Genomic DNA, 25,986 nt, shown 5'->3' with positions numbered 1-25,986 from the left:
AAGAGGAAGAAGACAATGAAATTTCAAATCCTGTAATATGTAAAGGACTGTTCAGTGAATATTCTGGACATCCAGGATCCTACCACCTGGATCACAGCCTTAAAATATCCATTTCTCCTCCTGCCAGATTGAATGGGTGGTTTTTTATCCTTTTTGATTCCTTGCACAGCTGTCAAACTGTTTGAGAAGCCATCTCTACCCAAGGAATCTTTCTCAAGTCTCTGTGTCTGTGGGAAGGTGCCTTCTAACTTTGACTCAAACTGGGGTTCACATTTTACTCTACTCTATGGTGGTTATACACAATAGGAATGTAACCTAGGACCTGCTGGTCTCAAGGCTCTAAATCCTCTGACTGGATTGTGACCACCTTTCAGTCTCCTTCACATGCTCCTAGCTCTCTTTCAACAGAGTCTATATGCCAAATCATGGCCCAAATGTTTATCATAAGATGAACACGCCTCATTCCCCTCCCTGAATCACATTTGTTGGAGAAATGTTGAAGTGTTACTGAATGGTGACATACAGGTGGCTGTGATTTGTGACAGTAATCATATCAAACAGGAAAATGAGAGTAAAATTGTGACTTTTTAAAAACCTGGGTTTGAGATAATACAAAGGAAAATGTTACGAGCTCTTTCAGGAGAGTCAGAAAAGGCAGAGCTGAGGAGAGGGTAAGATGTAGATCCCTAGGCAGAACATGGCAGAGGAAATTGTGTGTGTGCAAATGCACAAAACTTAAAAAAACAAAATGCACTGACAGATTGGCGAAATACTTAAAATTGTCAAAGGGCAAACATAGGTTAGCTACTTGGGGAAAAAAAAAATGAGACTTGGAAATATAAGAAGGAGAACCAATTCTGAATAGCTTGGTTTCATTCTGAAGGAGGAGTCATGGCACAGATTTTTAAAGGAGAGTTTATAGCACGAGACTGAATTTTCAAAAAAAAAAAAAAAAAAAAAGAATGTCTGATTTTTTTTTTTAAATATGTCTGATTTTTATATGAAGAATGGATTAGAGGGAGGTAAAGCCAGATCCTGGAAGACTAGTTAGTAAGGGAAAAACAGAAACAAAAATGCAGAGTTTTCATCAAGGATTCTTAGCAGGAAACAAAGAGAGAAATTTAAAATAAATATGGAACAAATTAGTTTTAAATAATTTGTTGAATAGCCCTACTTTCTTAGTGTATCTGAACGATTAGACTTGGCCATGGACATTTAAAAAAATTTTTTTTAGTAATATCTGTTGACACTGTTGCTAAATCTCCAATACTAATACTGACATTTCCCCCCAATATTCTATCTTTGTTTTAAAAGTAGTAACAAAACTTGCTCACAAAGATAGCCTAGACTCACCAGGTCTACTTTTCACAGATGGTCAGTGATACCAGGAGTGGCCATAGAAAGGAGAAAATAGGATGATGTGTCTGTATTTTGGCAAAGAAAGGCAGCATTGATTAAATTCTTGTGGTTGAACAGAATACTAACAAAGATTCTCTGGCTCATTTGGAGAGGATAGGATTAATTCACGAATGAGAGGGTAGCTATCGGCAAGATTCCATGGACAGAGAGAGACAAAATGCAGATTATGGTTTAAAAAAAATTAACTAGTGAATGGGATGTTAACCTCCAACTGGGGAAGTAATTGTATTATAATGGTGATGAAAAAAAGCTATCAACCAAAGAAATGAACCTGAACTGAAAGGTTTCTAAATGGCAAGTAACTTTGGTTACCTTTTCAGTCTGTGTGTGTTCCATTGTGTATACCACTACTCTATGTTCTAAAACCTTTGTAAAGAGTAGAAACAGGAACTTTGCAAGATTCTAGCCTTTTCTACCTAATAAAGCTTTGTCCCCAGACATCTTGCTTAAGCCCCAAACAGGATTCCACAAACAGGAAAATTCCTGCCTCCCATGTTGGTTTCCAACCAAAGCACCTCTCTTGACAGGTGGAAGGATCAGTGATAACTTTGAAATACTCTAGACATTGACTGACAAGTTGCAGGTTTTTCCAAGTCTGGTTCTTTTTCTACCATTCTGAGCAAGTGCAGGGTTACTTTAATTATGAATCTGAGAGAAAGGAGGAGACTTCGAAAGCCAGTTCAAGAACATTCTGGGCCCTGGAGCTCAGTGACTCCACAGAGGTAGTGATTAGAAATAAGTAATGTCACTTCCTCTTTGGTTTCTGTCGTGACTACCGTACAGGAAAAATTGAGTGGTAGAGGCTTCCTGTAGAGCACACCTCTGGGTATCACTATTTAGGTGAGATTCTCATGCCTTGAACTATAGAATGATTTATTGAGACCATAAACCATATTTTGAGGATAAATGTGTTTTTATTTGCTTTTCCAGTCCATGAAGTCAGCTATGCCCTTTGTCTTCTGGTCTACCAGGATTAGTGTTTAAGGACTTCAAGTTGAAGGAAACTTCAAATAAGACTATTTCTCATATATGGTTTTTCTCAGGAAATTATGCTGGTGTCTGCCACAGAGTAAGGTGAAATAGATAAATTTCTTAATGGACTTTATTTTTTTTTAGAGTGGCTTTAGTTTTATAGCAAAACTGAGTCAGAAGTTTCCATATTTCCAGGGGCCACACAGGCATAACGTCCCCAAATATCAATATCCTGCTTTATATCAGTACCTCTATTTACAATCAATGAACCTACACTGACACAGCGTTGTGTGTTGTTGTTGTTGTTGTTTTAATGAAACAGAATTTTTAACTATGCTTTCTTTTGGTGTATAGCTCCATGAATTTTAATGCATGTGTGGATTCATGTTAACCACCATCAAAATTCAGATAGAGGGTAGTTCCCAAAAATCTCCTTCTTACTACCCCCTCATAGTCACACCCTTCCCTTATTCCTAACCTTTGACGAGCATGGCTTTGTTCTCTGTAGCTATCATTTGCCTTTTCAAGAACGTCACATAAATGGAATCATGAAGTATGGAATCTTTTGTGACTAGCTTCTTTCACTCATCAGTGATGTCTTTGAGAGTCATACAGATTTTTTTTTTTTAAAGATTTTATTTATTTATTTGACAGAGAGAGAGATCACAAGTAGGCAGAGAGGCAGGCAGAGAGAGAGGAGGAAGCAGGCTCCCTGCTGAGCAGAGAGCCCAATGTGGGGCTCGATCCCAGGACCCCGAGATCATGACCTGAGCCGAAGGCAGCGGCTTAACCCACTGAGCCACCCAGGCGCCCCAAGTCATACAGATTTTTATGTGTTTCACTCATTTGTTCTATTTAATTGCTGAACAGTATTTCATTTTATGGTTGTACCACAGTTTGTTTATTTCCCCCTGGAAGAACATTTGAATTGTTTCCAGACTGGGGCAATTATGAGTAGAGGTGTGGTAGGCATTAGTTTACAAGTTTCTATGTGAACATTATATTCATTTCCTCTAGTTAAATACCTCAGGGTAAAGATTGTTAAGTCATATGATAAGGATAAGTTTAACTTTTTTTTTCCTAAAGATTTTATTTATTTAACAGAGAGAGAGAGGAGAAACACAACCAGGGAAATGGGAGAGGGAGAACCAGGCTTCCCGCCAAGCAGGGAGCCCTATGCTGGGTTTGATCCCAAGACTCTGGAATGATGACCTGAGCTGAAGGCAGCTGCTTAACAACTGAGTCACCCAGGTGCCCCATGGATATGTTTAACTTTATAAGAAACTACTAATCATTTTCCATACTGGCATTTCTGTTTTGCATTCCTGATAGCCAGAGATGAGAATCCCTAGTACTTGGTCTTCTCAGTTTTTTATTGGTATGTTTGTTTGTTTCCAGCCACCCTAATGGATAGGTAGTGGTGTCTGTCATGCTTTTCATTTATATTTCTGGAGAATGATCTTGAACATATTTTCATATACTTATTTGCCATCTATTTGTACCATTGCCAATGTCTGTTCAAGGTTTTTATCCATTTTTTGTCTGTCTTCTTGGTGTATTGACTCTTATTCTTATGCAATATCCCTCTCTACTCAGTCATTCTCTGACTTCCAATTGAAATGTTGGACCGTTTGCATGTGATTACTAATGCATTTGGATTTGGGTTTAATGCTTAGTTTCTGTTTTCCTTTTCTTGCCTTCCTTGGGCTTTCTCCTTTCATAATATGGATAGTAGTTTGGGATCCAGCATACCAAGAGGATTCATGACCTTCTCCCATTTATCAACTCTGGGAGGGTGAAGATTTCACAGAGTAATGGCTTTGGGTGTATTTTGAAAGGCTGATTCCTATTAGTTAAGTTAGCAAATTTGAAGAAACTTCCACAATCAAAAAATACACTTTCTTCAGTTATGAACATATATCAGTGGTGGCTGGTTTGGAATAAAGACTCGAGATATTTCCCAAACATTCTGTATAAGAACCACTAGCTCTTCAAATGACCCCAAAAGTCACAACAATCACTGACAACCAGATACATTTCTGGTACAAACAGCATAGATTGAAACCCATACCGACTATTCTTGCATAGTAAGAAGAAAAAAAAAAAAAAAAAAAAGAAGTGGATCTGAGCAAAGCATTTAAAAAAAGAATGTTACCCTTTTGCCTTTTCTCTGTCTGGAAATAATTGTTCTGGTAATAAATTCTATCACTGGGATGTGACTATTTGTTAAGGATATTATTGTACTTTAAAAGAGGTGGGGGAAATCCTCTAAGATGTGCGGGTAGCAGCTTTTTGTTTGTTTCTCCAGCTCAATTTCATGATTTAGTTCAATTTAGAGAACATTTACAAATCAACTTTTATACTAGGGGTTTTGTCAAACACTAGAAGATAGGCATAAATGTGACATTTTCAGGCTTTTAGAATCCTTAATAATTGAGAAGCACGTATTCACCGACTATTGTTTTGTTCTCTCCTGCAACAAAAATTTACGACCATCTCAAGTGAGTCTGGGTAAAAGTGGAATTCATGACTCACAGTCAAGGGGAAATTTGACTTGACTGTGCCTCAAACACTAATGGTTTAAGAGGAATGAATAAGATCACAGTTCTTTGTTCTCCCCATTTCCTGATACCCTTTGCTCTGTGGGGCTTCCATCTCAAACCCACATCCCTCCTGTCAGGGGACATCACGGACAGTGACAGTGGTAGCGTCACACGGTACTTTAAGGAGTAGCTAATAAAAAAGAGTCTGGCCCAAAAGGTACTGAGAAGAACCAAACAGACCTGAATGAAGTCAAATAACCATCCCTCGAATTAGAGGAAATTGAATGAAGAAGCCATGGTTCCCCAACGAGAGAAATGCTCCTGATCAACTAATAAAACAAAATGCATTATAGATTTATTTTAAAGATTTGAGGGTATTATGGTCATGGTCCTGAATAATCCTTTACAAATTTCTTAAAAAAAGTTTCCACCCCCATGTAATATCACCAAACAAAAGGGGGCACTCATTGTATCTTATAATGTGCTCCAATGAATAGTCCTTCCAGAAATTACAATTTTATTATTTTCTTCAACTTCATGATAGGGCAAATATATTTTTAAACACATAAGTTCCATATGTTCTATTCCAATATACTAAGCTATAAGATACATCTGCACTTAGTGATAAACGCTAAAACTCTTCTTTCAGCTTTAGGCAGTTACTGCTTTTGCCTTGTTTATCTGACATTTTTTAAAAAATCTAAATCAGAGAACTTTATTTAGCAGCATGATTATTCTCAAAATCATGTCAGAGCAGTAACACTGATTCACCAGGTGCTATAAATTACTCCAAGAAGAACTACCTTCCAAATATAAGTCTGTCTTACGAGATGCAATCATGAATCATGTGTGAATGTCAAAAGGGCAGTGATATTTTAATATGTCTGGGGTGGACAGGATTAATGCAGTGTATTATGTGGAGACTGCCAAGTCATTCCTAACCAGCCTGCTAGTTTGTCATGTGACAATGTCTCTTTTCCATGGTTAATATATTAATTTTTATATGGGATGTGTAAAATATTCAGAAGTGATGAACTTTTTAATAAGATATTAATTGGTTAAATGAAATCAATCTATTTAACTCCTTTACACATGTCTATGGAACATGGGACAAACACACACACACACACACTTCTAACCAGAAAAGAGAATGTAAGAACAATCCTGTGATAAGTGAATGCCTTAAAATCTATGAACAATCAAGAGAAAAAAATGAATTAATTTCCACATGAAACAGATGCATTAGGGTAATTAGTTGTCAATTATCAAATATCATCTTACACTCAACAAAATAGGGATTAAATACATTATGAACTAACAAATTGGTCTGTCGTTTCCTGAAAGTATGGCTAACAGAGAAGAGGGAGAGGGAGGCATAAATAACATTTGTTAATAGTTAAGCACATGACAAAGGAGTTGACATTATGATATACTTAAAGCTTTGTTTAGAATATTTGACTCATATATAAAGTTGTGTGTTTGTTTTTGCTTACTTGCAAATATTTAAGTATTTCTTCCCTGCAAGGTACTGTACTAATTATAGAAGATCAGCAGAGACCAGAGTTTTGCCCTCATAAAACTTACCATACAGTGCACAAATAAATTAAAGGTTAGCTTTGTAATTAAGCACACACACACACACACACACACGCACATATTGTATATTTTTATTGACTTATAACTGACACATAGTATTCTATTAGTTTCAGTTGTACAACATAGTGATTTGACATTTGTATATATTATAGGATGTTCACAATGAGTCTAATTGCTCTCTGTGACCTTACAAAGTTAACCCATTGTTACTGACTATATTCCGCTTGCATTGCACTGCATTCCCATGACTTATTTTAAAGCTGGAGGTTTATACTTCTTTAATCCCTTTCAACCATTTCACAACCCCCAATCCCTCTTCCCTTTGGCAAAAACTAACCTGCTCTCTCTGAGTATAGGTTTTGTTGTGTTTTGTTTCAATTCCACTTGTAAGTGTGAGCATGTGATTGTCTTTCCCTATCTGAGATTTCATTTGTGTCATTTCATGGATGGACCTCAGGGTCCATCCATGTTGTCCCAAATGGCAAGATTTCTTTCTTTTTTTGATGGCTGAGCACTATTCCATTGTATTAAATAGACCACGCCTTCTTTATCCTCTCACCCATTAATGGACGCTTAGATTGTTTTCACATCTTGGCTATTGTGTATTTTGTTTTCTTTACAATAGGTTTTAAAGGATTCTGAATGATCTGTCCTGAACAAGTGTTACTTGGTCTATACCTGAAACCAGGTGAATGTGATCTCTCCCATTTAGGTACTATTCATTATTGGATGGCAATGAATGAGTTTTGAGATAATGTTCTGGGGAAGCATTCAAAAGTCTCTCAAAAGCTTCTCCTAAGAACCCTCCTACACTGTTGGTGGGAATGCAAGCTGGTGCAGCCACTCTGGAAAACAGCATGGAGGTTCCTCAAAAAGTTGAAAATAGAGCTACCCTATGACCCAGCAATTGCACTACTGGGTATTTACCCTAAAGATACAAAAGTAGTGATCCGAAGGGGCATGTGCACCCGAATGTTCATAGCAACAATGTCTGCAATAGCCAAACTATGGAAAGAACCTAGATGTCCATCAACAGATGAATGGATAAAGAAGATGTGGTATATATACACAATGGAATACTATGCAGCCATCAAAAGAAATGAAATCTTGCCATTTGCGATGACGTGGATGGAACTAGAGGGCATCATGCTTAGTGAAATAAGTCAATCGGAGAAAGACAACTATCGTATGATCTCCCTGATATGAGAAAGTCGAGAAGCAACATGGGGGGTTTGAGGGGGTAGGAAAAGAATAAATGAAAGAAGATGGGATCAGAAGGGAGACAAACCATAAAAGACCCTTAATCTCACAAAACAAAATGAGGGTAGCCAGGGGGCAGGGAGTAGGGAGAGGCTGGTTGGGTTATGGACATTGGGGAGGGTATGCGCTATGTGAGTGCTGTGAAGTGTGTAAACCTGGCAATTCACAGACCTGTACCCCTGTGGCTAATAATACATCATATGTTAATTTAAAAAACAAACAAACAAACAAAAAACTTCTCCTAAGACTCCAGACTCTTGTGAAATGATGTCTGTACCATGTTGTTGTACAGTGCTCAGCCCCTTTTATATCTGCTGTGACCTGAACAGCCTAGCCTGCAAACTTAGAGTTATTTCACTTCCTCTTTCCTGTTGTATGAATGTTTCAGTTTATTTCTAAACCTCTTGTACTTTGTTAAATTCAAGAACAATGAACCAAATTAGTTCTAACTTCAGTAGAGAGCCTTGACATATCTTTTAAAAATATGTATTACCATGAATATTAATATATCTCCCTCTCTCTATCTCTATCTCTCTTCTATTTATGTGTATATCTGAGGAAGAAAGGAAGGGAATAGTATCTTTTCACCAGATACTTTACAAGTAGTGGTTAATTTTCACATACTTCAATCCATGATGCCAGAACAGCATCAAATGATTCCTGTGAGCATTGAATGCCATTCAAAATCTCACCCAAGTTCACTTAGCTAGAGAGTTGTTGAACAGGGACTGATTGAACTCCAGGATTTGAACTCAAGCATCCCGTGCCTGGATACACTCCAGACAAGTGTATCTTTCAGACATCTACAGATTGGTTTATCTTCATGAACTTAACACACCGTGTATCCAACCCCCTAGATCAAGGAACATGGTATTACTGGTCCTCCAAAAGACTCCCTTGTGCTTCCTTCCATCATTTCCCCCCATCCCCACAACAGGGTTTTTTCCTAACTTCTAACAGCATCTGTAAGTTCTACCAGCTTTTGTACTTCACATAATTGGAATCATACAGCATCCAGCTCCTTTCACTGAACATTATAATTCCAAGAACCACCCGTATCATTGTGTAGTTGTACCATGTTTTTACTAATTGTTGTATTCCACTAAACATCTGTATGAGTGCATTCAATATATGGATGAGGGCCATTTTGGGGGTTTACAACTTTTAACTATTATGGAATGGTGTTATGAACATTCTAGGAAATATTATTAAATAAGGATTTCACATTTCTAAAGGGTGTATACCAAGGATTGGAACTGCTGTATCATAGAGCGAGCATATGTTCCTTTTTAGTAAATACTGTAAATGACTTTCTTTAGAATTAACTACTGTTGTGGAAAGATGACATATCTTTCAACTCTTCCTTCCTGCTTTGAATATGCCCGTTTTTCTAACATACCGCCTCTCCATAACATATAATTCCTTCCCTGCTTGGTCAAGCTCATAGTTCTAGGCTCTTAGAAAGATTTTAGTCTCATTACAACCTATTCTGCTGAGTATCTTGCTGTTGTTGCTTTGGTTTTCTGTATGCATAAAGAATTTGTGTGCTCTCCCAATAAGGGACTATGTGTGGAAGGCATTGAATGGCTGAGCAAGAGAAATGAGACTGGAAAAACTTTGGTTATTGAATTACACTGTGTGGTTTTAAAAATTATATCCTACTTATTTTCCAGAATTTTCTTTGCACCTTAATTCTTTGCTGATAGGCAGCAACTAAGCCTCAGAGGGAATACAGCTTGCTAGGTAAACTGCAAAATTGCATGCTGGGTTGTGTTTCTACAGACTGGGAAAAACTCTGTAAATATCAGCTACTTGAGTCTTCCTGCAATTGAACTTGAAAAAAAAATGTGCTTAAAAACATGCAGTGAGGGCCAGCTGGTTGGAAGTCACCTTTCATCATGTTTAAGGAAAGGCTATATCATGGCAGGCGGGTAAAAGCATTGCAGAGTAAAACGTAAGCCAGTAAATTGCAAATATGCAGTAAATTGTAGCTTGCATTCCTTCTAATTCTCACTTCCTTCTACTCATATGTTAAGTATTAAAGACAAATACCATTATATAGCAGTAGTGATCATAAATAATCTTGACAATTGATCTGAAGCTATCCTTAGATAAAGGGACACACTCAAGTGACTTAACTCAATTACATGGGTTTTTAAAAAGATTTTAATTTATTTTATTTTAGACAGAGAGATAGAAAGACAGAGCAGGGGGAGAGACAGAGGGAGAGGGAGAGAATCTCAGGCAGAGTCTGTGCTGAGCAGGGAGCCCAGTGTGGGACTATGTCCCATGACCCTGAGATCATGACCTGAAGGGAAGTTAAGAGTCAGACTCTCAACTGACTGAGCCACCTAGGTATTTGCATTTAATACATGTAGTCATTTAATTCCAGAGAAAGTATATGTATACCTTGTATTCTGCTGTCAATTGTTTGTGCTGCAAATTCAGTTCCTTTGATAGTTTAGCCTCTCTACTCTCAGTTTCCATAACAATCTGCCTATTAGACTGATGTTAAGTATTAAGTGAGGTAATCCGAGGGGTTTAGCACGGTGCTTTGCATGGTCTCTTACTACAGCAGTTAATGACCACAGCAGCAGAGATGATAACAACTATCCAGATACGGGGCTGTTCAGATGCAAGGCCTTTTTTTGAAAAGCAGTGCTTAGCACACGGTAAGTGGTATATAAGAGTGCGGCATTGTTATTTCTGTTATTGTCTTGATGTTGTTTTGTCATGACTATTACTTCTCTTCCAATATTTTTTTTAAGATTTTATTTATTTATTTGACAGACAACTAGGCAAAGAGGCAGGCAGAGACAGAGAGAGGAGGAAGCAGGCCCCCAACTGAGCAGAGAGCCCGATGCGGGGCTCTATCCCAGGACCCCGAGATCATGACCTGAGCCGAAGGCAGAGGCTTTAACCCACTGAGCCACTCAGGTGCCCCTCTTCCAATTTTTGAAGTGTGACAACTACAGCCATAAAAGGAGACTCTTGAGCTGTGGAGATAGTCTCCCCTCCACGGGGGTGAGCCGGGGAAATTCCTAGCATTCATCGCTTGGAGTTTTATACCATCCCTTCTTTCCATAACCAGGATTCTGGCAATAATACTGCTGGGAAGACTTTGATGGAGTTGTATTTCTTTTTTTTTTTCCACCACTAATGTCTAGTGTACTCAATTAATCAAAGCACCGCCCCCATAGACAAATTACAATAATAGTGCAAACGAGGTTTTGAGCAACTTCCATGAGTTGGATGTGATACAGGGTATTTCACATTAAATGTTCCAGCTCTCCCATACACGGGCAATGTTGGCACTATCTTCATTCCTCAGATGAAAAGTCTGAGGGTCACAGAGATTAAAAACTTGCCAAAGCATGAGATGAATCCGCATTGTTCACCGAGTATTTTTCCGTTAGATATACTAGAGTTTGCTTATCTGTTCACCAGGTGACATCTGGGTTGTTTCCAGTTTTTTGGCAATTATGGGTGATACTGCTATAAAAATACAAATATTTGAGTATTCGTAAAAAAACGAGTTTTCATTTTTTTTCCTTTGGTACACCTTTTTCTTTTTTCTTTTTTTTTTTTAAGGTTTTATTTATTTATTTGACAGGGAAATCACAAGTAGGCAGAGAGGCAGACAGAGAGAGGAGGGGAAGCAGGCTCCCTGCTGAGCAGAGAGCCCGATGCGGGGCTCAATCCCAAGACCCGGGGATCGTGACCCGAGCTGAAGGCAGAGGCTTTAACCCACTGAGCCACCCAGGTGCCCCTGGTATACCTTTTTTCTAAGTGAGAGATGCCAAACTCAGAGAGATACATATGGTTTAATTTAAATGACATTTTTGAGGGACACCTGCATGGCTCAGTTGGTAAACATTGGATTCTTGATTTCGGCTCAGGTCATGATCTCAGAGTCCTGGGATCCAGCATCACATCAGGCTCCATACCCAGTAGCAAGTCTTCTTGAGTGTCTTTTCCTCTGCCCTTTCCTGCTTCTGCTCATGTATGTTTTCTCTCTCAAGAAAATGGATAAATCTTTTTTTGAAAAATAACATTTGGATGGATGGGAAAACAGATTATTGTAGGTCAGGGTCTGAGAGAGGCATTGAGTACAAAGAGGGCAGACAGGGTTGTATTTTTGGGTGATGAAACTTTCCTATGCCTCGTCTGGTTGGTGGTGGTGGTGATTAAGCCACACTTAATCAAAACTCATAGATGTGAACACAAAAGGGTGAATTTAACTGCATATAAATTTAAAGAACAGTGAAGAAATAAATAAACACTCTGCCAAAAGACACACCAGTTGGAAATGGCAGAGCCAGCAAGTGAACTCAGGAAGATTTGTCTCCATAACCCTGTCCATTCTGCTACTAATATAGTCCTTCTGTCGAATTTGCATTGCCTTATCAGGGTTTATTACAAAATGAGTTATTATTAGAAGGTTCCTCTGTTTGTAGTATAACTACCAAAATGGAATATTTTATATATCATCAGATAGAATATGTCTTAATAAAAACACTGTATCCCTATTTCCATGTATAAATCCACTTTAAGGGTCATCTGGAGTACTACTTGTTTTCAACAGGGAACTGAATAAATTAATGCCTTGAATTTTTTTTTTTTTTTAGAATCAGAACTTTTTTAACACTGAAAAATAATAATCACATCTATTCCAGTATTCCCATCTGTTCCCCACATCAGATTCTAAGATAGCAATTATGACTCTAACTCTATAATGCTTTCCTCTCCAAGAACACAGGTTGATGTATGCACCATCTCTTCTTCTAGTCCATTAATCAATAAGCATGCACAGGCACTTAAAGTAATAGTGATGGGGAGTCCTGTTAATACTAAAAAAGTTAATGGTCCTTTTCATCAAGTGCAGGTTAATCAGGAAATTATTTCCCCCCTCATAATTGACAACTATTATAATTCTCTAGAGATTTACTGACATTAACAGGTTGAAATCCCCCTATTATATTGAACAGCAATTTAGAAATCTAAATAGTAGAATAAAAACACAGGATCAGAATGTTGCAACGTTTCCTATCATAAATTGTTTAGTAAATGAACATGCAGATTATTCCAGGCTCACATTGCTTACTTGGATATTTAAAACCACTTAGAAATTCAGTACTTACAATTTATCTATAAATACATTAAACTCTCAAAGAACCTGCAGTATTAATTGTTGACTGGGGATTTCATCAAGCAAACAAATTATTCAGACAGAATAATGTGTGTCCTTGTTTGCTCGATTTCCCCAGGAGGTAAAACAATAAATCCTAAACCTTAAAGCCACCAAATTTATTTATCTTCTGCAATAACTACTTTTTTTTTTTCTCTTTGGCAATGAACCCAGATGAACCCTGCAAAAAGTAAAGTGCATTGAAATTTGTTGTTTTAAAAAGACAAAATCTTTTTAAAGATTCTAACTAGAATCTGAAGACTCTATCTCAAAGATATGGAGAGGGTCTTTTTTATTTTTTAATCAATGACTTATTTTATATGCCAGAATATTTGAGCATGAACACAGAGGGATGAGAAAAAAAGTATTCTTTTGAAGATCGACTATAGAAAATATCACAAGTTTGTAATCAAGTCATTTATTTATTCTTTCTGAAGGTATTTATTGAGCAAGAACCCACTATACAAAGGATGCATTTAGGAGTCACAAATCTCCAAGACAACATGAGATAGAGACAGAGAAGTTTAGTAGGTAGTTTCCAAATATCTGGAGGTCAAAGATAGTTAATGTCCAAGCCACTGAAAACCATTGTGGCAGCACTTTTCCAGGAATTTCCCATAGTACCTGGATGCCGCAAATAGATTGATTTATTTCATTCAACAAATGACAGGTTCCATTGGAATTTAATGTATTTACTGGTTAATATGTTAAGTCCTATATTTGATTTGTTTTAAATATCTAGGCAAGCAACATCAGTCTTGACCAGACTAGAGAGACATTATTGCCAAGGGTAGGTGATTGAAGGTTTGAAAGGAACACAATTTACAAAGAAACTTGAGAAGGACATTCTTATGCTGTCTAGCAATTTAGAATGTGTTGTGTTGAGAAAAGTGATAAGGCACTTGAATTAGACAATTCTTAATTTGAATCAAAGCTGTGAGATTTCGTACGGCTGTGAATTGAAGCAAATTGCTCAATGCATATGTTCCAGTTTCTTTATCTGTAAAGTGGGATTAATAGAATAGTAAGAGTTCAGTAGGTGTTCTCTAATTTTTGTATTAGCCACAAGTAGAAACACTGTATATGCAATTGACATATGTTGGTGAGGTAGATAGTATTAGTACCTTTTTCCCTTTTGCTACTTGTCTTTTTACCTTATTTACCTTGTTATCTTTTATCTTATTAACTTTCCATTGTTGTTGTTGTTCAAACTGAGGCTTAGTAATATTCTCGAGATTATGTAGTTGTAGGGGCGTCTGGGTGGCTCAGTGGGTTAAGCCTCTGCCTTCAGCTTGGGTTATGATCTCAGGGTCTTGGGATCGAGCCCTGCATCGGGATCTCTGCTCAGCAGGGAGCCTACTTCCCCCACCCTCTCCACCTGCCTCTCTGCCTACTTGTGATCTCTGTCAAATAAATAAGTAAAAATTTTAAAAAAGAATTATGTAGTTGTAAAGTGATAGAGGAAGGATTGGAACCTAAGCAGTCTGGGGCCACAGACTGCACTGCAGACCTTTATACAACACTACAGAACAGAGGAGGTTAAATGAGATCATTGGTAGGACTGCCTAGTAACCCCACTGGAATATGGCAGACATACAGTCCACTGTATAATATAACTAACAACGAAGGCAATAATCTGTATATGCGATGAATAAGAGACTGCAAAATCAGTTTGAGGAAGAATGATTATGGTATAAAACTGGCCCAAATGTTTAGGGACACCACAGATCCCTCTTTTTATCTATGCCAGAGGTTCCCAATGGTGAGCAATTCTGCCTTCCCCTCCAGGGGACATTTGGCAATGTCCAGAGATGTTTTTGATTGTCATGACGAGGGAGATGCTATTAAACCTCGAATGGACAGAAGCCAGGGATAATGCAAATTATCCTACAGTGCACACATAGCAACCATCAACCCTCAGGGCAAAAAAAAAAAAAAATTCCAGTCTAAAATATCAATTGTTTCACTGTTGAGAAACTCTGATATATGTCATCTTACAATTTTGATTTGTCATGCTAGGTTAGACACAGGCCCTGTATATAGAAAAGTTTATCAAATTTTTATATTTACAGAATTATCTTAAAATTGTGTTCACACACCAGGATTCTACCAGGGATTCTGATTTTAAAGACTTGGGTTCATCCTAGAAATTTACATTTTCAACAATTCTCACCTTCAGGTAGTTCTGATGGAGGTGTCTCACTGGCCCTGTTTTAGAAGGAAAATCTCCAGTAATTAGTCTGCTCTCTCCAAACCGTGGGTAGGAAGGGTAGAAGTTTCAGAAGTAGTCAGCCTATTAATAGCTATCAGCATCAACACCACGCTTCTGTTTTGCTACTACTCTGGTTCTTCTCAGCCAGCTTCCGTATTAGGCTAGCACCCTATCATTGAAGAGCAAAGACATATTATAGGCAAGGATGTGTGAGCTGTGGTCTGACAAGGAGGTGCTAATAACTCCGCTGAAACTCAGAATTATTCCCTTCTCTCTCTGTGCTCAATGGGGAGGGGAGAGAGTGGAAACAGGTGTTAAAAGAATTCAGTGTGAAGCCAAAGTCTGTAGTAACGCCAAGACAGTATGTGCTTGAGAAAGAAGGGACAGCAGCCGGCACAGGGAGTAGCATAGAAGGAGGCAGAATTGCAGAGAGTTTAAGAGTTTATAAGTGGCAAGTATGGAGAGGGATTCCAGCTCTGTGCATTTGAAAAATTTCCCACAGGTTCCTTAAACTCCCTGAGGCAGTCGTTTTCTATGCCAGCGATAGGTTGGAATCACCTAGGGAGCTTTAAAATAAATACCAATATCTGGGCCCCACCGTAGGCCGATTGAATGATGATCTCTGGAGATGGGTGCAGAGTATCAATATTCTTTTACTGTTCCCATAGTAATTGTAATATGCAACCAGGGTTGAAAACCACTGCTCGAAATGTTATTTTTGTTCTTGTGAGGAAACCACACAATCAGACAATGCACATGAAGATTTCAGCAAGAGATCTGGGGCTAAGCACACCAAATGTTCGTTGTTGTTGTTGCTATTTTTATGATTGTTATTATTGTTGCTGCTGATGCTATAGTTATCCTAGTACTGTTTCTTATTTTATGATCTTGAGGACCTTCTTCACATCTGTGTCCTCATCTGCAAAATGGAAATAAGTAAGATTCATAGCCCAAAGTCACTCTAAAAAATAAGGTGACATGACAATTTATTTGATAGACAGTTCTCATAAATATTAGTTTTTTTTTAAAACTACTGCATTAACTTGCAATAAAGGGAATTTGAAAATATCCCTAATAAAGATGGTGTTCTAAGGTACCCAATGCACAATAACATCCTATGAGAGTAGACGGAAATATTTCTTAAAATAAACTATTATTGCTATTATTATTACCTGGACAAGGAACTGTGTGTGTTTGTGTTTATCTTATTTAAATTTCCAAATAGTCTTATGATGCATTATGTTTCCATTTAATAAATGAAGAGGTGAAGAGGACTTGTATGCATCATCATAGGATTAGAATTTGTACCAGTGTCTCTCATGCTGGATTATGTCCCATCACCAGTATCTTAGTCTGCAGGAGAACAATGGCCTGTGAGATAGAGTTGAATGTGCAACTGAGTGTATTATCATCCTTTTCTATAAGTGATTTGGCTTGGGAGCTGCCAGTCCCACCCTGCTCGGATAGAGTTCTGAGATGTTGCATGAAGAACCCATTCTTTGTGCTTGTGGTGCATATAGCTATCAAGAAATGGCTGGAAACAATGCACCGAAGTATCAGAGAACACAGGGTCTGAAATTGGAAAGCAGATCACCCGGAGACATTCCCAAGGCCATGTGCAGGTACATTGGCAGTCTGCTATTGCCGACAAGGGTGCCTACGCCAAACTGAGTTAATGGAAAAGAAAAGAACAGGCGATAGAATTTAGTTAGCTTTATTTTTCTCAGACATGACATCTCTGCCTTTTATATGTCATGGTCACTGGCATGGCCCGTGGTTAATGGATTAAATCCGGAACTTCTGGTTCAGAGAAATTCTGAGTCTTATCTAAGATCTTTCAGTCGGCTGGTGTTCAAGAAACCGAGGATGACCTTCTTCGCACTCTGACATGTAAGGTCCCAGGCTCTTGCTTACTTAACCCTTGCACTTAACTTTGAAACTTAACTTGGCACTTAACTGGGCAATATGCTATGTATCACAACCGTGGGTAATATTAACTTAGTTTTAACTTGGGATAGGAGCACGTGGCCCTACAGCTTTTTTTTTTTTTTTTAAAGAAATTCAGAGTATTGTCAAATATTTAGAGTATAGTCACCCAGATCTGTCCAAATTTAAGAAAATTTAAGATAGTATACTTCTACACTGTAATATTTCTTTTTTTTTTTTCCAATTTATTTATTTATTTATTTGAGAGAGGAGAGAGAGCACATGAGCAGGGGCAGAGGGAGAGGGAGAAGCAGACTCCTAGCTGAGCAGGGAGCCCAACGCGAGGCTTGACCCAAGGACCCTGGGATCATGAGCTGAGCAGAAGGCAGATACTTAGCAAACAACAGGCGCCCCTACACTGTAATACTTATGAGGTCTAGAATAGTACTCTCATGTATATAATAGTAAAAGTGCTTTGATCCTTGAAATTACTATTGGAGGAGGAAAAGATCCCGATCCTCATTTTGCAGATAAAGGAAATTGAGGTTTCAAGAAGCTAAGCGACTTGTTTGAGGTTATTGGGCTTCATTAGAGGAAAGATAGTGTAAAAACAATAGTGTTTACTCCTTGTCTGGAAAGCTTGTCCTGGAAGCACAGCTGGACGTGATATAGCAACGTTTTCTTAGTCATATAACAAGTTTTTGTGTGTTATCTGACAAAACACTAAGTACTGGTAACCAAGGTGTGTATATATATATTTTTCTATTTAACAGGGAGGCTAGGGAAGTTACCTAGTTATATGCATATCAATTATTTATTTATTCTCGATTTTGCTTCAAAAAGAAGGATGACACATTAGCCAAAATAAATAATAGCATGTGCCCAGACATGAGGAAGAGATATTAAGATATGGGTACTGCTATGTTGCAATTCCTCTGTGTCCACGTTTCACCTGCCCTTCATTGACACACAGATGACTAGAACTCTCTCTCTGCTCTCTCGCTCTCTCTCCCTCTCTCTCTCTGTGTCTTTGACTACCACAATAAGTTAAGGAACACTCCTTGCTTCACATACGTAAAAACTTTTTTTTCCCCTTGTGGTGAGAACTTTTAAAATCTGCTCTCTGGGCAACTTTCATATACAATGTAGTATTGTAATTATAGTCACCATGCTGTACATTACATTTCCAGAATGTATCTTTTTTTTTTTTGTCATCGAAGTATAGTTGACATGTAATATTATATTAGTTTCAGGTGTATAGCACAGTGATTTGACAACTCTATACATTATGAAGTGCTCAGTGCGGCAAGTGTCGTCACCATCTGTCATCACACGAGGTTATTATGGTAGTACTGGCTATATTCCCCACGCTGTACTTGTTATCTTTGTAACTTCTTTTTTTTTTTTTGACTGGCAGTTTGTTCCTCTTCATCTCCTTCACCTTTTTCACGCATCCAGCCGCCCGTCTCATCTTTGGTAACCACCAAGTTGTCCTCTGTATTAGTGACTCTGTCTCTGGGTTTCGATGTTCCTTGTTTTATTTGTTTTGTTTTTGTTTTAGATAACACATTTAAGTGAAATCATATGGTATCTGTCTTTATATGCCTGAATGACTTAGCATAATACCCTCTGGGTTCATCCAGGGTGGTACGAAAAGTTAAGATTTCATTCTTTTTAATATTTTTTAAAAGATTTTATTTATTTATTTGACAGACAGAGATCACAGGTAGGCAGAGAGGCAGGGGGAGAGAGAGGAAGAAGCAGGTTCCCTGCTGAACAGAGAGCCCGATGCAGGGCTCAATCCCAGGACCCTGGGATCATGACCCAAGCCGAAGGCAGAGGCTTTAACCCACTGAGCCACCAGGTGCCCCAAGATTTCATTTTTTTTTTTTTTTATGGCTAAGTGTCTATGTGCCACATCTTCTTTTTTTTAACTTTTTTAAAATTTTTTTTTAAATTTCTTTTCTGCGTAACAGTATTCATTGTTTTTGCTCCACACCCAGTGCTCCATGCAATCCGTGCCCTCTCCAATACCCACCACCTGGTTCACCCAACCTCCCACCCCCCGCCCCTTCTAAACCCTCAGGTTGTTTTTCAGAGTCCATAGTCTCTCAGGGTTCACCTCCCCTTCCAATTTCCCTCAACTCCCTTCTCCTCTCCATCTCCCCATGTCCTCCATGCTATTTGTTATGCTCCACAAATAAGTGAAACCATATGGTAATTGACTCTCTCTGCTTGACTTATTTCACTCATCATAATCTCTTCCAGTCCCGTCCATGTTGCTACAAAAGTTGGGTATTCATCCTTTCTGATGGAGGCATAATACTCCATAGTGTATATGGACCACATCTTCCTTATCCATTCATCCGTCAAAGGGCATCTTGGTTCTTTCCACAGTTTGGCGACCGTGGCCATTGCTGCTATAAACATTGGGGTATAGATGGCTCTTCTTTTCACTACATCTGTATCTTTGGTGTAAATACACACTAGTGCAATTGCAGGGTCATAGGGAAGTTCTATTTTTAATTTCTTGAGGAATCTCCACACTGTTCTCCAAAGAGGCTGCACCAACTTGCATTCCCACCACATCTTCTTTATCCATTCATCTACTGGTGGGCGTTTCACTTGCTTCCATGTGTTCTGTTATCAATAATGCTGCAGTACACATAGGGATGCATGCATCTTTTCAAATTAGTGTTTTCATTTTCTTTGGGTACAAACCCATAAGTGGAATTACTGGATTACAGGATTACTGGATTGTATTTCTGTATTTTTAACTTTTTTAGGAACCTCCACACTATTTTTCATAATGGCTTTCCTCATGGCTTCACCAAATTTACATTCCCACCAATAGTACATGAGGATTCCCTTTTCCCCACGTCCTCAGATGCTTGCATTTTTAATCTTTTATGTTTTGGAAATGTTAGACCATAATAGCCATTTTAAACTGCCATAAGAAGTCTTTTAAATATATATATATGTATATATCAAACCCACTTCTCTCATCTCTCACACTAGACCCAAGAAACACTTATATGCTTAATGGTGTCGATTTGCAAGGATGATAAATGGGCCCATCTGTCCATACCAACTGGTTCACAAAATGTAAGTGGGGAGTAAGAAAAATATAAAGGATTGCAGGAGGCAATTGTTTCTACTTTTTGAACTTGGCAGACATTTTCAAGAGGGAGTCCCATATTACAACCAAATCTGACCCCTGTTGAAGTATAATATAAGTGTTATGTCTTTTATGTGACTATTACAGCCCTATCTCCAAAATCTCAGAGAATTCTCAAAGTACTTTGAATGTGTTATCTCTTAACCCTTACAACAAACCTCCAAGGCAGCTGGTGTTATCATCTGTAATTTATAGAGGTTTTCATACTGGAAGTCCACAATAGTAGGTGAAATGTGGAATCTCTAATATAAATGGTCTTTGACCCTTAGGAGATAGGAACAGCTCACATGCCTCATGTTGTTATTTTCCACATATTTTATTTTACTTTTTAGCTAGTTTGTAATTTTTAATTCTCCCACAAAACTTTCTGAGGATACATGTCTGAGGCATGTCTATAGGAGGGAGAGTGGTCATACCCTACTTCAAAGATCATTGGAAAGGGCAGGAAGCCTTTGAAGATGAGTCTCTATAGCCTTTTGTCTGTCTGTCAACCATAAAATATTTCCTGAATGTTCTTTACATACAAATCAAAATGCTGAGTCGTGGTAAAAACTGACCCGATATAGTTTATAATGTCCTCATTATAGCAATCATCTGTGTGTGAAACATGGTAATGCAAGGAAGTCATTTATTTATTTAACCCACAGATATTGAATGACTGCTTCATAGGTGACAACTGTAGGACTATAATTGTTATATTGGTTATACAGGGTAATCAGGTATGTTTCCTTCCCCAGAGGAGCTAGAGACATATTTTGTAGTGTGTGTATGCCTGTGTTTTGGGAAAGGGACTGAGATGTTCATAGCTGAAACATTATATTTCACTATTATTTTTGGATTCATGGACCCAATTCCAAATATACCAGATTGGGGAGTGGGGGGGCTTCCCCACTTACCACCAAGTAGTTCCCAGACTCCTGTAATATGTCCGAGAATTCACCTCAGTTTTTACACTCTACCTGGAGACAGCATCATACCCCACAAATTAAAGTCTCATTCCACAAAACTACCCTCCACCCCACTCCAGAAGCCATTTGCAAGCCCAAGCTGTCACATAGGATTCTGACCTGTGAGCTACAAACTGACAGTTCCAACAACTCCCTGATTTGTACTTTTGACCAACAGGCTATAACTCAGAGGTCCCTAGGACCCTGTCCTTGGTTGGATTAATTTGCTAGAGTGGCTCACAGAACTCCGAGAAACATTTTATTGACTAAATTAGTGGTTTATTAGAAGAAGATATAACTTGCAACAGCCAGTTGGAAGGTTCCTCTAGGGCAAGGTATGGGGAAGGGCCACAGAGCTTCCATGTCCTCTCCAGGTGTGCCATTCTCCCAAATCTTCACGTTTACCAACTTGGAAGCTCTCCAAACCCAGTCCTTTTGAGTTTTTATGGAGGTTTCATTATAAAGGCATGATGGATTAAATCATTGGCCACTGATGATTGAACTCAGTGTTTAACGCCTCTCTTTTCCCAGAAGTTTGTGGGATAGGACTGAAATTTCCAATCTTAATCATCATCATTTTCTTCTTCTTCTTCTTCTTTTAAGATTTTTATTTATTTATTTATTTGACAGAGAGAGAGAGAGACAGTAAGAGAGGGAACATAAGCAGGGGGTTGGGAAAGGGAGAAGGAGGCTTCGAACCTGATGTGGGCCTCAATCGCAGGACCCTGGAATCATGACCTGAGCCAAGGGCACACACTTAACGTCTGAGCCACCCAGGTGCCCCCAAATTTCTAATCTTCTAATCACACATTAGAAGCCACTTGCGAACAGCTCCCATCCTTGGCTTTCCAAAATCACCTTATTTAACATAACAAAACGCACCTTTATCACTCTTAACACCTAGAAAATTTCAAGGGTTTTGGACATGACCAAAATGAGAGCAAAGACCAAATACATGTTTCTTATTCAAAATCACAATATCACAAGTATAATTATCTCTTTCTTAAAAGGTGATACAGAAATGTGGAAAGGGCATTTCAAGGAAATCAAACAGTGAGGGAAAAAAATAGAGGTACAGAGCTCTTGAGGGTCACAGAAGACTTTGGGGGAGAAAATAACTCTAAGCTGAGTATTTGAATTCAAGTGGTCTGAATCTCAAAGTGTGGCCCATCAGCAGCAGTGGCATCTACTGGGAACTCATTAGAAATGCCAAGTCTTGGGTTCCACCCAGGACCTGTTGATTCTGAAAATTCTGGGAGTAGGTACTAGCAATCTGTGCATTAACATGTTCTACTAGTGATATGAATACAGAATAACATTTGAGAGCCCCTGGGACAGTAGATGTTCAAGAGGCAGGGAACATGTGACTATGCATTGGGTGTCCCCTCACATTCCTCATCTACAAAATAATACCATCTTATTTGGTATCAATAAGTATCAGTGGAAGCTGATACTGTAAACAGAAGTGCTTGGTTCAGACCTTTCAAAACAATATTTCCATAAATAGTATATTGGTACATTATTTCATATGCATATTATTGCATATAGCATGCATACCATGTTTTATTATGTGGAGAAATACCCAAGAAAATGTAACTATAGATAAATGAGCATATATCTGTGAAAATAGATATATTTATATACACACACATACATAGGTTACAAAGCAAACACCCAAATGAATATTGCCACCTTCAAAGAATAAACACCTAAGACTACCTATTTTTCTACTATAATTTTGTTGTCCAAAAGCCTAGATAACTACAGAGCTATTTATGTAGGTGGGTAAGTAGGTAGATGGGTAGGTCGAGAGATAAATAAGTAGGTAGGTAGATAGGTAGGTAGACAGATAGATAAAACCACATATAACAAAATAAGACAAACTTTTGATTTAGTTGGTGGGCTGTGGATATTTTTTGGTAATTATTTCTGTATGTTTGATGATTTTCATAAGAAAGTTTTAGAGAAGAAAAAAAAAGTCTATTGGCTTCACCTTTGTAAGCTATCTTCAGAGTGTTTTTCTATGATATAAAAATCAAATTCACTACCTCATTTTTTTTTTCAGAGCTTTTAGGTATTGTCCAGTGGCAAAATATCCACATAAGTCATACATCCTAGTTATTGGAACTTATTTGCTTAAGACTTTATTTATTCATTTGAGAGAGTGAGAAAGCAAGAGAGGGAGAGAGCACAAGCAGAGGGGGAGGCAGAGAGAGAGGGAGAAGCTCTCCCCACTGAGCTGAGAGCTCCACAGCGGGCTCAATCCCAGGGCCTGGAGATTATGACTGAAAACGAGAGCAGATGCTTAACCATCTGAGCCACCCAGGCGCCCCTACTTGGGACTTCCACGGGATGCATCCTAAACAATTGATAAAGCAGTGATTCTCAAACTTGACTTCATGTTAAACCACCAATTTTAAAAGTCACTGATGCTCCAATCCCACCCATAGAGATTCTAATACTGTCTGATGTGGAACTCAAGCATTGCTTCTTTTAACCTCCCCAAGTTACTCCAAAGTGTACTCAGTGTGGCAAAACATTGCTCTTAACACCGTCCAAAGGCTATTAACATACTTTAAAATAAGATGATTCAATTCAACACTAGGTTCTAGAGATAAATACTTCAAAATGAGTGTGAATGAGTGCTAATCAGAAGGAGAGTCGGTCTGGCCAAGTGGAGTGAGGGAAGGAGACCATTCATTTAAGACAGGTTATCAATTAAGTTGAAAAGCGTAGCCACTCCACATTATAGTTCTTCCTCTTTTGTATGAAACATGGAGTAGAACAAAAAATAGCTATAAAAGGAATTGTTATGTCATGAGCACAAAAAAGCTTTAACAAGTCCTCTTGGAGCAATTAAGTTAAATATCTGAAGGAGGAAAGAAAAGTAATTGTTTAACATAGTTTCAATATATATACATATATATAAACATGTATATATACATATATATCTATATAGAGATAGAAATATATACATAGGTGTGTATGTATATATATATATATATATATATATATACATATGCCTCTTGGTTATGCTTTTTCTGGAGAAGCTTGATATACATACTTATTTAATTTTATATTTAGTTATATAAAGCATCAGCATTGACACCATAGACAGGTGAAAGCAAATGTGTGAACACCAGGATTTTTTTTTTAATTTTTTATTTTTCATAAACATATATTTTTATCTCCAGGGGTACAGGTCTGTGAATCACCAGGTTTACACACTTCACAGCACTCACCAAAGCACATACCCTCCCCAATGTCCATAACCCCACCCCCCGTCTCCCAAACCCCCTCCCCCCAGCAACCCTTAGTTTGTTTTGTGAGATTAAGAGTCACTTATGGTTTGTCTCCCTCCCAATCCCATCTTGTTTCATTGATTCTTCTCCTACCCACTTAAGCCCCCATGTTGCATCACCACTTCCTCATATCAGGGAGATCATATGATAGTTGTCTTTCTCTGCTTGACTTATTTCGCTAAGCATGATATGCTCTAGTTCCATCCATGTTGTCACAAATGGCAAGATTTCATTTCTTTTGATGGCTGCATAGTATTCCATTGTGTATATATATCACATCTTCTTGATCCATTCATCTGTTGATGGACATCTAGGTTCTTTCCATAGTTTGGCTATTGTGGACATTGCTGCTATAAACATTCAGGTGCACGTGCCCCTTTGGATCACTACGTTTGTATCTTTAGGGTAAATACCCAGTAGTGCAATTGCTGGGTCATAGGGCAGTTCTATTTTCAACTTTTTGAGGAACCTCCATGCTGTTTTCCAGAGTGGTTGCACCAGCTTGCATTCCCACCAACAGTGTAGGAGGGTTCCCCTTTCTCCGCATCCTCGCCAGCATCTGTCATTTCCTGACTTGATTTTAGCCATTTTGACTGAACACCAGGATTTTTTAACTGCTCCTCCAACTTAACCTCAAAGGCCAAAGAAAAGATGCACACACCCATTCTTAAAGTCCCCTTCCTTCTCACTGTCTCCTGTCTTTCACACACTCACATTCACACACACAAATATACACCCTCTCTCTCTCCTTCTGAATTTCAAATGCGTATATAAACACGAACACACTTGCCTATACCCCACCACCACATGCCAACACAGACAAACATCAGTATCCATGTAGAATAATAAATATTTCCATTTATTCTTTCAAATACTACTTTTGATTAAATCTTGACTCCCATCTGTATTTTTTTCCCTAAGATTTTACTTTATTTACTTGTCAGAAAGAGAGCAGAAGCAGGGGAGTGGCAGGCAGAGGGAGAAGCAGGCTCTGCACTGAGCAAAGGAGCCCAATGCAGGACTCGATCCCAGGACCCTGAGATCATGATCTGAGCCAAAGGCAGGCCCTTAATGGACTGAGCCTCCCAGATATCCCTCCCATATGTATTAACATGAAAACATTGTTTTTAATATAGTTTTGATCCCAAATTCTTTGAAGCAAAGATCTAATTTATTAGTTCTTCTGGTTCAAAAATATTAACAGCCTGCTACAAGGACACACATCTGATTTTAAGTAATTGCTTGGCATATAATATAGCATTGGTTGTACATGTGCAATCTCTGTTCTCTCTCCTTATGTGTTTTTGGTTATATTCTTATTTCCCCTGAATCTGAAGATTCTGAATGGTCTTCAGTTGAAGCATATTTTAGTACTTTAGTGACATATTTTACCAAAATTATTAATACTTCATCAAAAATTAGCAAAAAGATACATCTTTGGGT

This window comes from Mustela putorius, unplaced genomic scaffold, assembly GCF_011764305.1.
Source record: "Mustela putorius furo isolate JIRA1106 unplaced genomic scaffold, ASM1176430v1.1 tig00000174_pilon_pilon_pilon, whole genome shotgun sequence".
Taxonomy (NCBI): Eukaryota; Metazoa; Chordata; class Mammalia; order Carnivora; family Mustelidae; genus Mustela; species Mustela putorius.
This window is presented reverse-complemented; position numbering follows the sequence as displayed.